Consider the following 14,476-nt stretch of genomic DNA (forward strand, 5'->3'; position numbering starts at 1 on the left):
CCTCGCATGAGGTAAAACTTCTTGAAATCTGCCACTTGCAGTAAGAATGAAAGATTAACTTAAGTTTGCAAAGTAACATAAAATTTTACTTATCTTTGTAATATTCGGACATCCTTTTCTGGGCCCAGTCTTTAAAGGTATAGCAGATAGTAGCTTGGTTTATCCTCCTTCTTGTACGGGCTCGCCCTTCAGTGCTTTCCTCTGGAAGCTTCCTTTTCTCACCAGTACGGCCACCCTTGAATACTTTCCTTTTCTCCTCTGCTTGTGGTCTTTGCCGTTTGATGGCAGCTGGTCTTGGCGGAACCGGGAAACTTCTGTCGTGATCCTGCTTGGACCTCGTTGTTGGCCGTTCAAATTTTTCTTGTACTTTTTCCTCCGCCGCTGATGGCCCTTCCGCAGTTCGGCGACTTTTGCTGCGGAGAGTTCTGTCGGATGAGTCAATCTTCCATTTCACAGCCGGGTTATAGTTGCCGTCCTTTCTCCTGGTCCTCTTCACATACGTCGTCCTTCTCCCTTCTTCATTCTGGGGGTGTTCGTGAACTCTGTTTTCTGGACGGTGGAACGGCTTCTTTTTCTTGTTACCTTCCATTTTTCCGCGGGGCAATTTTCTTTTCACTTGCTTCTGTCTCTCATTGGCTTGCCCTTGTACTTGTCGTTTTTTCACCTCTGGAACTTGTACCTGCGGTGTCTGCCGTGCCGGATCCTGCAAAAGATCTGAAAAGATTTGCATTTTATTACGATCGAAGTAGGGCTTGATTTGATCAATGTTTGCGGAACAGGTTTCACCATTTCTGGCTTTTAACCCTACAACAGCGTGAGTTATTTTTTCTATAACATATGGTCCTTGAAATCGTGGAAAAAATTTGGCAGTTTTATCTTCTGGTGCTGAAGAAAGTGAATGCTTAATTTTTAAAACTTCATCCCCTACTTTATAAGTTACTCCCCGTCGTTTCAAATCATAATATAATTTCTGTTTTCTTTGTGCTACTTCCGTATTCTTTTTTGCTTCTTTTATTAGTTTTTCTATATCACCCATTTTAAATTCTGGGGCTCTTTGTTGCACATAAAATAGTTTATCTAAGGGTGTTATAATCTTTCTGCCTAGAAATAACTCAGCAGGAGTTTTGCCCGTTGTATCATGTTTTGCGGTCCTAAGGGCGAAAGCAAATTCATTGACATAGTTATCCCAGCTTTTATGAAAATTTTTAACATAACTACGGATAATTTTCACTATATTTCTGTTGACCCGTTCCGCTATATTTGATTGCGGCCGATACGGGACCATTTTTAAATGACGTATGCCCAGTTTTTGGCACATGTCTTCAAATATATTACTTACAAATTGAGGACCATTATCCGATATAACTTTTAGGGGCGCCCCGTATTTTAAAATATATTTATTTAAAATAGAATCGGTAACCAATTTCGCGGAGGCTCGTTTTAAGGGAACAATTTCGGTCCATTTACTAAAATGATCAACCATAACAAGGAGATAGCGACTTTTGTTTAACTGACTTTTTGGGAAAGGGCCCAATAAATCGATATAATAAATATGAAATAAATCGATGCCAATTATTTCATTTGGAAATTCGGATTTAATGCTATTTAGAAACCCGGCCGGGAGGAAATTAATATAATTAACGGCTTGACATGTTGGGCAGGACTGGACATACGCCCTTGTTAACTTTTGCAGTTCAGGAAAGTAGACTGCCTCGCGTACGCGTTGGATAGTTTTTCGAATACCAGCATGAGAAGCTAAAGGGCTGTCATGGAGCTCATGCAGGATATTTAATCTAAGACTAGCTGGGATAACAGGTCGAAATTCGTTGTTGGAATTCGTAGTTTTTGTGTAGAATAATAGACCATCTATTAGTTCGTAATGGGCCGCTCTATTCCTTATCGCCACAATATCTTGGTGGCTAAAATTTTCAGGATCCTTCAAATACTCATAAATACTTCCAAACTCAGGATCCTTACCCAGTTCTGTTATTACAGTTTCTCGGGAATTTATTGTACACGCTGTAAGCATTGCAACTTTTACGGTATTACCCTGTTCGTCTAATTTAATTCGTGATAGGGCATCTGCTACGATATTTTCCTTTCCGGGGGTATGCTTGATTACCAGATTATATTCTTGCAGCTTGAGTGCCCATCTTATTAACCTTGGGGATAAATTTTTTCCTGAGTACAATCTAGTTACCGCCGCATGATCAGATTATACTGTTATCGGCGCCTTTGCAAAATAGACTCGGAACTTTTGCACTGCTAACAGAACTGCAAGTGCCTCTCTCTCGGTCGCGGAATAGTTTCTTTGTGTTTGATTTAAAGTTCGGCTAAAAAATGCCACGGGCTGCTGATTTTGCGAAAGTACCGCTCCTACCGCATAATCCGAAGCATCCGCTGAAATTTCTAAATTTTCATCCTTTTCAGGAAATTTTAACACAGGGGCTTGCGTTAATGCTTGTTTTAATTTTTCGAAAGCACTATTGGCTTCGGCCGTCCACGAGACTCTCCCCTTTTTCCTTTTTAATTTTAACAATGGCTCAGCGATAGCCGCAAAATCTTTTATAAAGGACCTATAATATGAACAAAGTCCTAGAAAAGAAGAGAGCTTCTTTGCCGTGTTTGGAGTCGGATACTTTTGTACAGCGATTATTTTTGATTCATCTGTCTCGATCCCTTTTTGAGATATTTTGTAACCTAAATATTTTAATTCAGGGGCTGCAAATTTGCACTTTTCGACATTAACTTTTAGACCGGCCTCATTTAATAAAGAAAACACCTGTCTTAAATCCTGTATATGTTGGTCGAGATTATCACTAGTAATAATGATATCGTCTAAATAGATAAATGTGGACTTTCCAAGAACAGGTCTTAACACAATGTCCATGCATCGCTGAAATGTTGCCGGGGCCCCTGAAAGGCCAAACGGCATACGCAAAAATGCATAAGTGCCAGACTTGGTTATAAAAGCAGTCTTAGGCACGTCCTCAGGCCTCACCCCTATTTGAAAATAACCAGTCGTTAAGTCTAAAGTCGTCATAAATTTGGTTGATTTTATGTTCCTTAAAATTTCTTCTATGATCGGTAACGGATATACCGGATATTTCGTTATGGAATTTAATTTACGGTAATCAATAGCGAATCTCCACCTTTTTGGATGCTCCAAAGGATAATCATTATTTTTCTTACATAAAACCACCGGGCTAGCATAACTACTTGAGATGGGCGTTATGATCTTTTTACGTAGCATATCGGTAATATGCCATTCTATAATTTTTTCCTTATTCTTATCATACCGGTATGGTTTTTGACGAACTGGCAATGCATCTCCGGTGTCAATACTATGGTTAGTAACCTGAGTAAATCCTGGAATATCACTAAATAACGAAGCAAATTCACTTACCACTTGTCGGATTCTATCTTGCTCGTCATTAGGCAGGTGGTCAAGATTTAACCTTGGCGGTTCAACCTTTTCTACACGCACTGGTTTCATTGTCAGCTTAAGGGACGCTTCATTAAAATCCAGTGTAGCTTGTGCGCTTGAAAGAAAGTCTATTCCTAAGATCAAATGTGCTTGCAAATTCTTTACTATAAAAAACATCACCTTTACTTGTTCGTCCTTGATACGGATATACAAAGGTACTTTACCTACGCACTTACATTGTTCTCCTTGCGCCGCTAATACTGTCGTATTATCCGCATTATATATGCGGTATTTGCGAAAATACTTTCTAAAAAAGACTTCTGCCACACAGGAACACTGCGCGCCGGTATCCAGGAGTGCGGTGGCCGGGATATTATTCACCAAGACTTCAATCTTCGGAAGAGTCAAATTTTTCACCATTACTGTATTTAACTTGTAGGAAGAGGGGTTTTCGTGGCCTTCAGATTTCCGCACCCTCTCGTCAGCAGAAATCCGTTTTAGTTTAAATTATTTTTCCTTTCCGTGCTTTCCTTCTTTTTCCCCTGGCCTTGAGACTTTTTTCCTGGGTTGCTATTGAACTGTCGACGTTCGCCGGCTGTTTTTGAATGCTCGGGTTTCCTTGCCCACTGATTCGCTTTTTCTTCGTAGCCGTATGCTTGAGTTCGCTGTAGTCTTGGCGTACCGAATTGGTTTCGCTGTTGATATTGGCGTCTTCTTTCGACGTCCGCCGTTCTTCTACTATCAAACTGGATTGCTAGCTCAAATAACTTTTTCAGTGTATTCGGATTTCTTAATTCAATAAAGTCTTGCACTTGGGGTAGTAACCTCGGCAAAATCACTTGAATTATTTCAGGATCCGGACGGTTTCCATACAAGAGCTTGAAAACGTGAATTTTTCTTAAAATAAAGCTCGAGAGGTTTTCGATTCTTTGTTGATATATACTAAAAAGTTCCGTTTCTAATTTCGCACGATCCCTTACAACAGGGAAGGCTTTTAGTAGGGCAGTCTTGAAATTTTCGTAAGTATAGGTGGGACTTCCTGCTTGACCCAAGAGACTTCTGCCGATACATTTGAACCAGTTAAGCGCTTTGCCCCTCAAAGCGCTGGTAGCTAAGGTAACGTTTTAAAACTCGTGCACGGGGTAGAGCATGAAGTGGTCATCCAATTTTTCCAAAAAACAGGTTACCGGTGAGTTTCCATTAAACGTTGCTTCTGGTTTCATCGAAGCGCGCATGGTCTGGACGATGTAACCGAATCCTTCCAGGGCGGCAGCTGGCATTTCTGGATTCTGAGCCGTTTCTGCAGGCAGCACAGGTTCTTTTTGAAACTCGGCCATGGTTATTCTTCGTTGGGCGCCACTATCAGGTTCAATGTTCCTTCTAACCTTCTTCGGGAACATACACGGACCTGACTCGGAACAGAGAGCTTACTAAAGCTATGTTCACTAATTGTGGTAAGTAGACAGGATACAGACGAAGGGTATACAAAACCCTTTATTTTTCTCTATATACAATAACTTGCGTACTTCGGAATACACTGACCCACCACTCGGGGTCTAACGTAAAATTCTAAAAAATAAAACTAAACTCTAATTTAACTTTAGAATAATACACGTGGAAGATTGGCCTTATAATAACAGGAAGCGTATGTAGCACAGAGACTGTGAACACTACAATACGTTTAATTTATCAAGAGGATTAAAACCTCTGGCCTGGAAGGCGAACAGCAACTGCGTAACTTCTAAGGTAAGCGGCCTGCGTTGACTTACTGCTTCCTCTCTCTCGCTTGGCAAAAAGGCCACACTTAACTACTTGGCGTTCGCCAGACAACTTTGCATAAAAACCTTCACGCTTATAATTCTGGCCGGAAGTAGAAAATAAGAAGTGATAGTAAAGATTTAAAATAAAATAAACGTTAGTAAAACTTAAGATCCTTACATGGCTACCATGTCGCTTGGCCAGAGCTCGAATTTCGGAGAAAGCTTGGATGTTGGAGTTGTTCTGTTACTGCGTTGAGACTATACCTGTACAACCACTGGTTAAATTCTGGTGGTCCACGTACTTCTTTTTGTCCTGCATTTCAAGGGAAGTGAATATGAAATACAATATTAATTGGTTGTACGCTCGATTTGTTTTTAAGAATGAGCAGTTCGGAAAGATTTAACATTGTCTATATACTGCGGGTTACGAATCAATAACTCCCAAATATCCCAATGTCATCTTTCATTACAACTGTTATTTCTGCTCTTATTGCCTTCTTGCATTTTTTTCGCAAGCAGTTTTATTTTACTGTGATATTGGTTTATGCAAGCCGTCATAAATAACTTAAAATGTGTTAGTTTTTTGTATAGAATTCATTTAATTCTTCCTTGGTTAATAAGGCGTCTGCTGTAATTAAGGAGATGTATTTCAATATTTTATTATACTATGTTGTTTTTGTTGTTGTTGTTTCTCATCCCACTTAATCGACAGCAACATCTAAATCAAGTCCATGAACCCGTAGATTTTCAAACAATAAAGAACCGCATCCGAGCTGGAATATAGCTGGCTCTTCAGGAAACCAATGCATGATAAGATATGGGCAGGAGTGGTTTTGGTCAAAATGCATTTCGGGCAAATAGGATAAACTTTAAAGCCTGACACATATCGTTGAGCACGAAGATAACCACTGCGGAATCTAGCGAGAGCAGTGTGTTCACATCTACTGTTTGACCCGATCATAGCAGCACCAGGACAATTACAATCGTAACACTAATGAATAGGGGCCTTGATCCAGGTGGAGTTAATATCTAGTTTGATCTGGGAAGCGAGTTCTGAGAAAAAAAGACAGCCACCATCAGTAGAACACTTAAGACCGCCCTTCTTGGCAAGTCGATCTTCAATCTCGTTACCATAAACAGCTACGCATGATGGTATCCACTGGAAGAAAATCTTATTATGACCACTAAACCGGCTCAAGTGTTGAACTATATTAACAGTCGTACTGTCACCATGTTTCCACCGTTCAGCCAGGTGCTGAACAGAACTACAGCTATCGCTCTGAATCCAGAAGTCAGAGTTGACTTCCTCATTAACTCAAAAACTCAAGGCCTCTTCAATAGCTATGAGTTCGGAGCGGAAAACTGAGCAGCAGTCGGGGATTCTCCTACAGATCCTAATGCCATTCTCCTGCTTGATAAATAGTCCGCTACCTGAGATAGCGCCATCACCTCTGCTACCATCAGTGTAACTCTGCAGTGTATTACCAGGGATATTATGAATAGTTTCCAAAGCAAGCTATCTGAGATAAACCTTGTGTTGCGCAGCTTTGTTAGTGTAAGAACAGAGCTGTCCCAAAGAATACTCGATCACAAAATGATATAGTAATCTCAGTACCACATGCCGGAGAGACATGTTCTACTTCACTATATTTAACCGTCCCACTCTTTCAGCATGGCTAAGCGGGCTTTCTCTGTTGTTCCAGTTAAGTACAAAACAAGAAGTTATATGTTGATCACCGTAACCGATCAGCTTAGCAATGTATTTGGCCAGAAGAAATCTACTCCGGAGTCTGAGGAGTTGAAGATTAGCCTCGTACATAACTATGTCCCTCGGGTAGCTATTACCAAGACCAGTAATGGCTCTCGTATCAGAAAGCTGAACTCTTTCCAGTTTATAAAAATTACTGACAGACGCAGCTTGATATACCTGAACACCATATTCCAAAGTAGACCGAATAAGAGCAATGTATTATTATACTATGGTCTGTTGTAATATTGCGCATGTTTAGAATCACAACTGGCATTTTTATTTTATTTATCTATTCATTTTTTATCGAAGAAGAAACACTTGTAAAACCGCAGATATAAAAGCACAAATGTATTCTAATGTAAAGTGGATAAAAAAGTATTGGCAAATGCCTATAACTGATCATATTAGCTAACAAAGGAATGCTTAACAATTTTAGCTGGACATAATGAACACAGGAGGCAATAAAGACACAAACCTAATGAAACTTTCCTTTTAATGTGCCTTTTACACAAAATATACAACAAAAACGTAAATTTGCATGTCATAAAATTATTGGCAAGATCATACAGCAAAATGTGGGAACAAAATTCAATACTTTGTGTCCATACCTTTTGCATCTGTAATCTATTCTTTTGCTTGTAATCTATTTCTCATAGAGAAAATCCGAAGTCCTGATGGGAATCTTGTGCCATTCTTGCTGGAGTATACCCTTAAGTTCATCTTTACACGAAATTTTATGTATACTGACTTCTAGGTCCAATTTGTGCCATAAATTTTCAATTGAATTTATGTCAGGCTATTGAGGCGCTGTCTTTAACTGGCAAGGAGTATTTTAGAGTAACTATTGCGAGATGAGGTTCACTGTATCCTTAGAATCATTGTCCTGTTGAAACACAAATGATGTTCCTAAGCCAAGTTTTTGGGACACTGAATTTGACCACTGTAGAATCTAGCGAGAGCTGTGTGTTCATATCTACTGTTTGACCCGATCATAGCAGCACTAGGACAATTACAATCATATCACAATAATATGTCAATGTACGTGCACAATATGTCAATGTACGTGCGTTCTATCATACTACGATCAATGAAGCACAGGTTACCGATTCCGTTTGGCTGCCATACTGCTCCAAACTACAACTCTCCCTCCAACAGGTTTTCAGCCGGTGTTAAATGCTGTTTTCCCAGTTCGGTGTTAGGCTTTCTCCACACATATTGTCGTCCATCACTCTCGAAAATGTTAAACTTCGATGCATCGGACAAAATAATAGTGTTCCAAAATTCTTCTGATAAATTAAAATGAGATTTTGCAAAATCTAATCCCTTTCTCCTGGTTATTTCTGAAATCAAAGGTTTCTTTCTGGCTGCCCATCCGTAATAACTTCCTCCATGTCAGACGTTATCTATAGTCTGTACACTAAACGTTTTATGCGAAGTATTAGCAACATCTTTGGCTAACTGGGGTGCAATTATTTTAGGGTTTTTCTTAACCTTATTAATAATGCCCCGTTTTCCCTTGCAAAAAATATTCGATGCCGTCCACTTCTAATCTTACTTTCCGTCGATCCTGTCTCTTTGAACTTTTTTACAACACTTTTAGCAGTAAATAAACTTATGTCCAACTGTATTCCTATAGCACGATAAGTTAAACCCCACTTCTGAGCTGAATAATCATGTTTTTAACATTAACATCCAACTCCTTCGACTTCGAAGCCATTTTATCACAGTATTAGCAAAATAACGTTTTAAAAGCTTAGATTTGTGTGTTTATTACCTGCTATGTTCGTTATGTCCAGCTAAAATCGTCAAGCATTTCTTTTGTTAGGTAATATGATCAATTACAGATCAAGTGCCAATGCCTTTTTTACCCACTGTATATCTCTATGCAGTATTTAAGTGCGAAGCAAAACCAGTATAACGAGAATCATTTTGTCAACGACGGGAAAGGTGGTGGCCATCGATGACATAAAGGTCTAGAATTGTAATATCACACGCAACCTTTCCTCTCAATTGATTAATATAAAATGGATCATCCTGTATCTTACAAATTATGTAAAGTGAGAGTCTTGTATTAGTTCTCAAAACGCAATGTTCATATTTGTCTTCGCGTTTATACTATTATTCAAAATGGGACTCTGAGTATAAAGTTAAAAGAACTCGTAATATTATCACTTTACACAGAAAATCTCAAGGATGTGTCTGTTGCTAAATAAGTACATTGTTAAGAATTGATGAGAATGGAAATTTTTAATGAATGGGCTGAAATCTGAATCAGTGACCCATCTCATAGCACAAGTATTACTCCGGCCAAATCCAAGTCTGTAAAATGTAGATTGAAGAAAAGAGATATCTGCGAAAATAACATCCGGAAATAATGTAAAAAAAATGTAATGTATTTTTTTTTTAATAAAAAAAAGTTCTGGGAGAAACACGTAACGCAGTTACAAAAATGTGCCTTGTAGAGCTCGTTAAATTATAGAAAATTGTGGTGAAATAGAGCAAAAGATTATGAGCTAAAAATAAAAGGACCACTTAACGAACCAACACGGAAATGCCACGTAGAATTTTAGTTCTGGAAGGAGAAAAGAAAAGGGGGCGGGGAAATAGATGTTTAGATTAAGAAATGCAAAAAACATATTGATATTCTTACTTAATGCAGCTGGGAACTGCAGACTAATTTATGTTTATATATTGTTCAGAGAATCCTTGGGCCCCGACCGTCAAATCGATTATTTCGGTTTGTACAAGAGGAATGTAAAGCCAAGGTGAATGCTAATTTATTTGAAAATTAGTGCTTAAGTCATTTCTGTTATTGTTGAAAGATGAAAAATCTCGAAATCTATTCTGAGTACGTTGTAGAATTAGTTGAATTTCATGCTGAGGATTTGTTGTTAGCTGAAGGACAAAGACAGCTATTCAAACAGGAATTTGTTTCTTTGCATGATGGCTGCATATCAAGCAAGTTTGTTGGAAAGTAAAGCATTGAAAAAGAAATCAATTTACAACACGCAATTGGATTTTAAGAAATGGTTATCTCAGATTCGAAAAATGTATACACTAGAGACTTTTATGAAATCAAATGGATTGTTACAAAGAATCTCGGGGAGGAAGACGAAGTCAGTGATGCTATCTGTACAGTCATCGTCCGTATTCTAATTGTTTTTATTCAAAGCTGGCAACATACTAAAGTATAGCTTTTTATGATCTCAGCAGAAGCTCATTCTGGCAAACATGATAAGATGGAAACTTTCATTTGTGAAAAGTGTCTTCATCCGATTTTAATAAATCGTCATCTCTCAAGTATATTCGATGTTTTCCCTGAAACTCAGTTATCCGGATTACTTTTAACTTTTTTCTGGTCATTAAAACTACATGTAACATAAAAGAATATTATATTATTCTATACATAAATTTATGCTATTTACTTATTTTCTGTCAATGAAGAAATATTGCCTTAATTTCCACTGAACTGAAATAAGCTATATTTTCCTGTAATCTAACGATAAACGTAATTTCTTTTTTTATTTTATTTATTTATTTATTTATTTATTTTTATTTAGAGTAGAAAAAATAGGCAAATATTATGCGTTTAGTTTTAGAGCCTTTACAAATAAAAGTTAATTTTATTGTTTTATTTCAATTGAAATAGAAATAGGTTGTGTGTTTAGGTAAAGGAAGTAATAATTTCATTGTTTTAGTCCAAAAATAGAGCATGTTTTATATTATATTTTAGCATTTTAACTGAATAGCATTTGTTGAATTATAGTATATGTCTAAAACGTTGCGGTATTTTTACTAGAAAAATTATGATTTGACCATATTAGAAGTTATTGCAATTTTTGCTTCAGAATAGCTGTTATGGAAATCAACACTGACTCACTCGTGTTTCTGAAAGTCAATGAAGCACTTAAAACCTTCACAGGGATGCTTGGAAGTTGCTTTTTCATTTCTGTTTAGGTAACTGGAATACTTTTATATTGACAAAATCCTGAGTAGGGAAGCAAAGCTTTTACAATAAACCCCCTTCCTAACACAAACTCGCTTAAGGCGAACACTCGGTTAGCATGAACAAAATTTCGGTCCCGGCAGCGATGTATATGATCTTAAAGAAAGTTATATCGGTTAATGTGAATTGCGATTAGCGCGAACTACGAACTGTTTTTTAATCCGTTGCATCATAAGATTTTTTTTTTAAATTTTATTATTATTATTATTATTATTATTTAACACAAACTTTCAAAGGTTTCCGTATTTTTTCCCTGTGGTTTCTTTGCTAGGGCTACTTTCAGAAGTGTTCTGTCCTGTTTAATTGAAAATCTAAGAGTATATTCTTTACAACACAGCCAGGACGAGTAACATTGCTCGACAGTCGTACTCACCGTGTCAACAGTGAACTTCAATCAATAAATGAAATTCTGTGTTTAGATGTGCTTTTTTATTCTTTAAAAATTATCTAGAGCGAGTAATGTTAAATCTTCTAAAGTTCTGGATTAATCAGGTAAAATTACATGCTTTTTTCTTCCAGGGATCACTGGGGCGAATTAGAATCTTCTCTTCTTCTCAAACTCAGTATAACACACCATACTAAATGAATAATTCCAGTTTAAATTTAAATGATAGCATTTGCAATCAAATATTTACATAAATTTACTGGGTTGAAGTTCAGTTACATACAATTTTCAGTGCTTACCACTATACCTTTATTCTCCTAACGTTCTAGCGGTACTTTTCGGTAGACCTATAGGTAACGGGGGGCACGAGCACTGTCCCTTTACCATAATGGTTAATCGGTATTGCACCGTGCCCACCACTGTCTAGAGCCAATGTGTAGGAGACATAGTACTCTGGTAGCTTCCATGACGCAACAACTAACTTTAAATTGCAAACAGTAAGAGAATAATTCATAGCAAAGAGGAAGAAGACAGGCATAAATCTGCAAACCGTTGAGGAAGTAAACCAAATGCACCTTATCCACAATACTTAAAGATTCTTAAAAACAAATTCTTAATGCTTTTGCATCGGGTTTCGCAAACAAAGCTAAGCGACTTCGCAGTGCCACGTATAAAGCTGTCGAAACTTCACGTCTAGAATAGTTAAGTCATAGCGAGATTTCAATAAACTTTTAATTAGACCTATAATTCTGTCGAAACAAATGATATTGCAAAAAATTTAGGCATTTAAAGATTTCAGTTGTTCCGTTGTTTGGGTGTTTTGCTTCCAATAAGACACACGATTTCATTGTTAGTAATTTGTGGTGAAGCAAATAAAGTTGATGAAGAAGGAGGAAGCAATAGTTGTGTAATTTGGCGAAGTGAGAGAAGAATATGCCTCTTGTGATATCTGAGATTTTGACGAAACTGGACTTTTTTTTTACAATCTATTCCCAAATCGTACGCTCGGAATTAATGGTGGCAAGTGCCATAGTGGAGCACGCAATACACAGCGTTTAGCTGTTGTCCCTGTATGCAGTGCAGACGGCAATTGTGACTCAAGGACAATAAGTGATCGCTAAAAGTCTAAAAAACCATGGTGTTTTTAAAAGCATAAATAAATATTTTGCCTTGCATCTACTGTCACCATAAGGAAGCTTGGATTGACAGCTCGTCATTTTGTAAATTCCTTCTTCGTTTTAGTAACTCAGAATAGGCATGTTCTTATGATACTGAGCAGGTGTATAACCCATAACATACAAGATCTGAACTTAACCAACAGTTTACTCCCCCTTCTCTAAATGCAACAAGGTGTCTTCATCCTTTGGATCAAGGGCTTATTACAATCATGAAGAGGTCTTTTCGGAAGGAACTTGTGAGGGCTGCAATTTTGCGCTGCCGGCATTTCCATTCCAGTCTGCGACAGCGCAGTATAAGGAAATTTTCCATCAAAAAATGATATGTGAATGCATTTTTTTAAAGTTATGTGCAGTAATTAATGTAGTAGTGTTCTGTATGAGAACATACATAATATATTGTAGCAACTATATTGTAAAGGGTTAATGTGTACAAAAAACTATTCCAAAAATAAAATTTGAGTTTCGAGTTAGCATGAACTCTTCACTTTTCGGTCCTTTGAGATTCGTGTTAACAAGGGTTTTCTGTACTTTTAAAGATACAGTTAATACAGATGAAAATAAAATTAATAATTAGTATACATATTACTATATCGTTGAACTGAGTAAGGTACCGTATACTGATGTAAAACCAAATTAAATACAAATATTAACTCATATTTTTCATCTTCATAAAAAGCTCTACAAATGTCTTCAATTGATTCTGCAGATGCTATAGAAAAAGTTTAATGAAAAGAAATGTGACATAAATAAAATGTAGCTAGAAACATTGTGTTTAAAATCACTAGGGATGGGGAATGGAATTGGTATAGTTTTAAGTTGGAATTGGTATTGTTATTGGTATATTGGTAAGTTTCATTAATTTAAAACTTCCCGTTTATTTCTATGAAACATTTTACTTAATAAAAGCTAAACAATTAAAACCGGGAGATTTGGTGCTCTACGCGGGGAAAATGTGTTGAAAAACCGAGACAACTGGCAACTAGAACAATTAAAATAAGAAAGGGCATCCATAAATTGTAAATTTTTGCTGCACGAAAATTCAAAATTATATTTGATAACGTGTAAAAAAATCATTTTTCAGCAATACATAATTTCAATCCGACAATCCAGTATGGTTCGCATGCCAAACTTTCCAGATTCTCTGCTATTGTTTTATTTTCGCATGAACTTCTTTTGTGGTTAATAGTTTGTAGCGTACACTTTTGCACTACTACAGAAGTCTTAAACGGGTGGGCCCAGGCCACATACAGGTCCCGAAGCAATTTTATGTAGGCCCTGTATACATTTGCTAATGTAGTGTAGCAAATATTTCAAGATTTTAGATATTTGAAGTCCGAATTTACATTATTTTCATTAATACTTAAAAAAAAAAAAAAAAAAAAAAAACATGAATAACGTACTAGAAAATCTAAAAATGAAGTCAAATGAAGTCAACTGATTAACAATGTGATATAAATCTTATTCAAATATTTGAAGATGCAGATTTTAATAACTTTTATTAGTACGCTCAGTTATGAATTTTTGAAGTAAGAATAATCGCTTTGTTTGGGAATACATTTAAATACAAATATCTCTTTTCTCATTCGGTAATTAACAAGAAAAGAACCCGATTGATCGATACATGACCATCTATCTATTAGTGATGAAGACAATTTCTAGTAATCTCTCTCCAAGACTACAAACTTTATAAGAATCAAAACGCCATAAAGTGTCAAGTTGTAGTAAGAAATAAAGAAGTTTATAACTATTTACATACAAACATGTGCATTTTTTATTTGAGCTTCCAAAAAAAATTTAACAAATAAGAGAAACTAGATTGTCATTATTTATTCTCAACTTTTGTCCCACATAGGAAATTTTCTTTGAAAATTTCGAAAGTTTCAGGGTAAGTTATTTTATGATTAATTAAACATATGAGAATTATTTGAAATTAATATCAGTCTGAACATGTAATATTTAGCTGTTAGTAT

At 36.6% G+C, this 14,476-nt stretch overlaps 1 protein-coding gene across 2 annotated transcripts in view; it reads right to left on the reverse strand.

Moving 5' to 3' along the window:
• LOC118191208 (flotillin-1-like) overlaps nt 1-14,476 on the reverse strand; it is a 193,936-nt gene that overhangs the window by 31,226 nt on the left and 148,234 nt on the right. The gene's annotated exons all lie outside the window — the stretch shown is intronic.

The sequence above is a fragment of the Stegodyphus dumicola genome, chromosome 10, assembly GCF_044657685.1.
Source record: "Stegodyphus dumicola isolate Sdum_Otavi_A_Nest chromosome 10, ASM4465768v1".
NCBI classification, from domain to species: Eukaryota; Metazoa; Arthropoda; class Arachnida; order Araneae; family Eresidae; genus Stegodyphus; species Stegodyphus dumicola.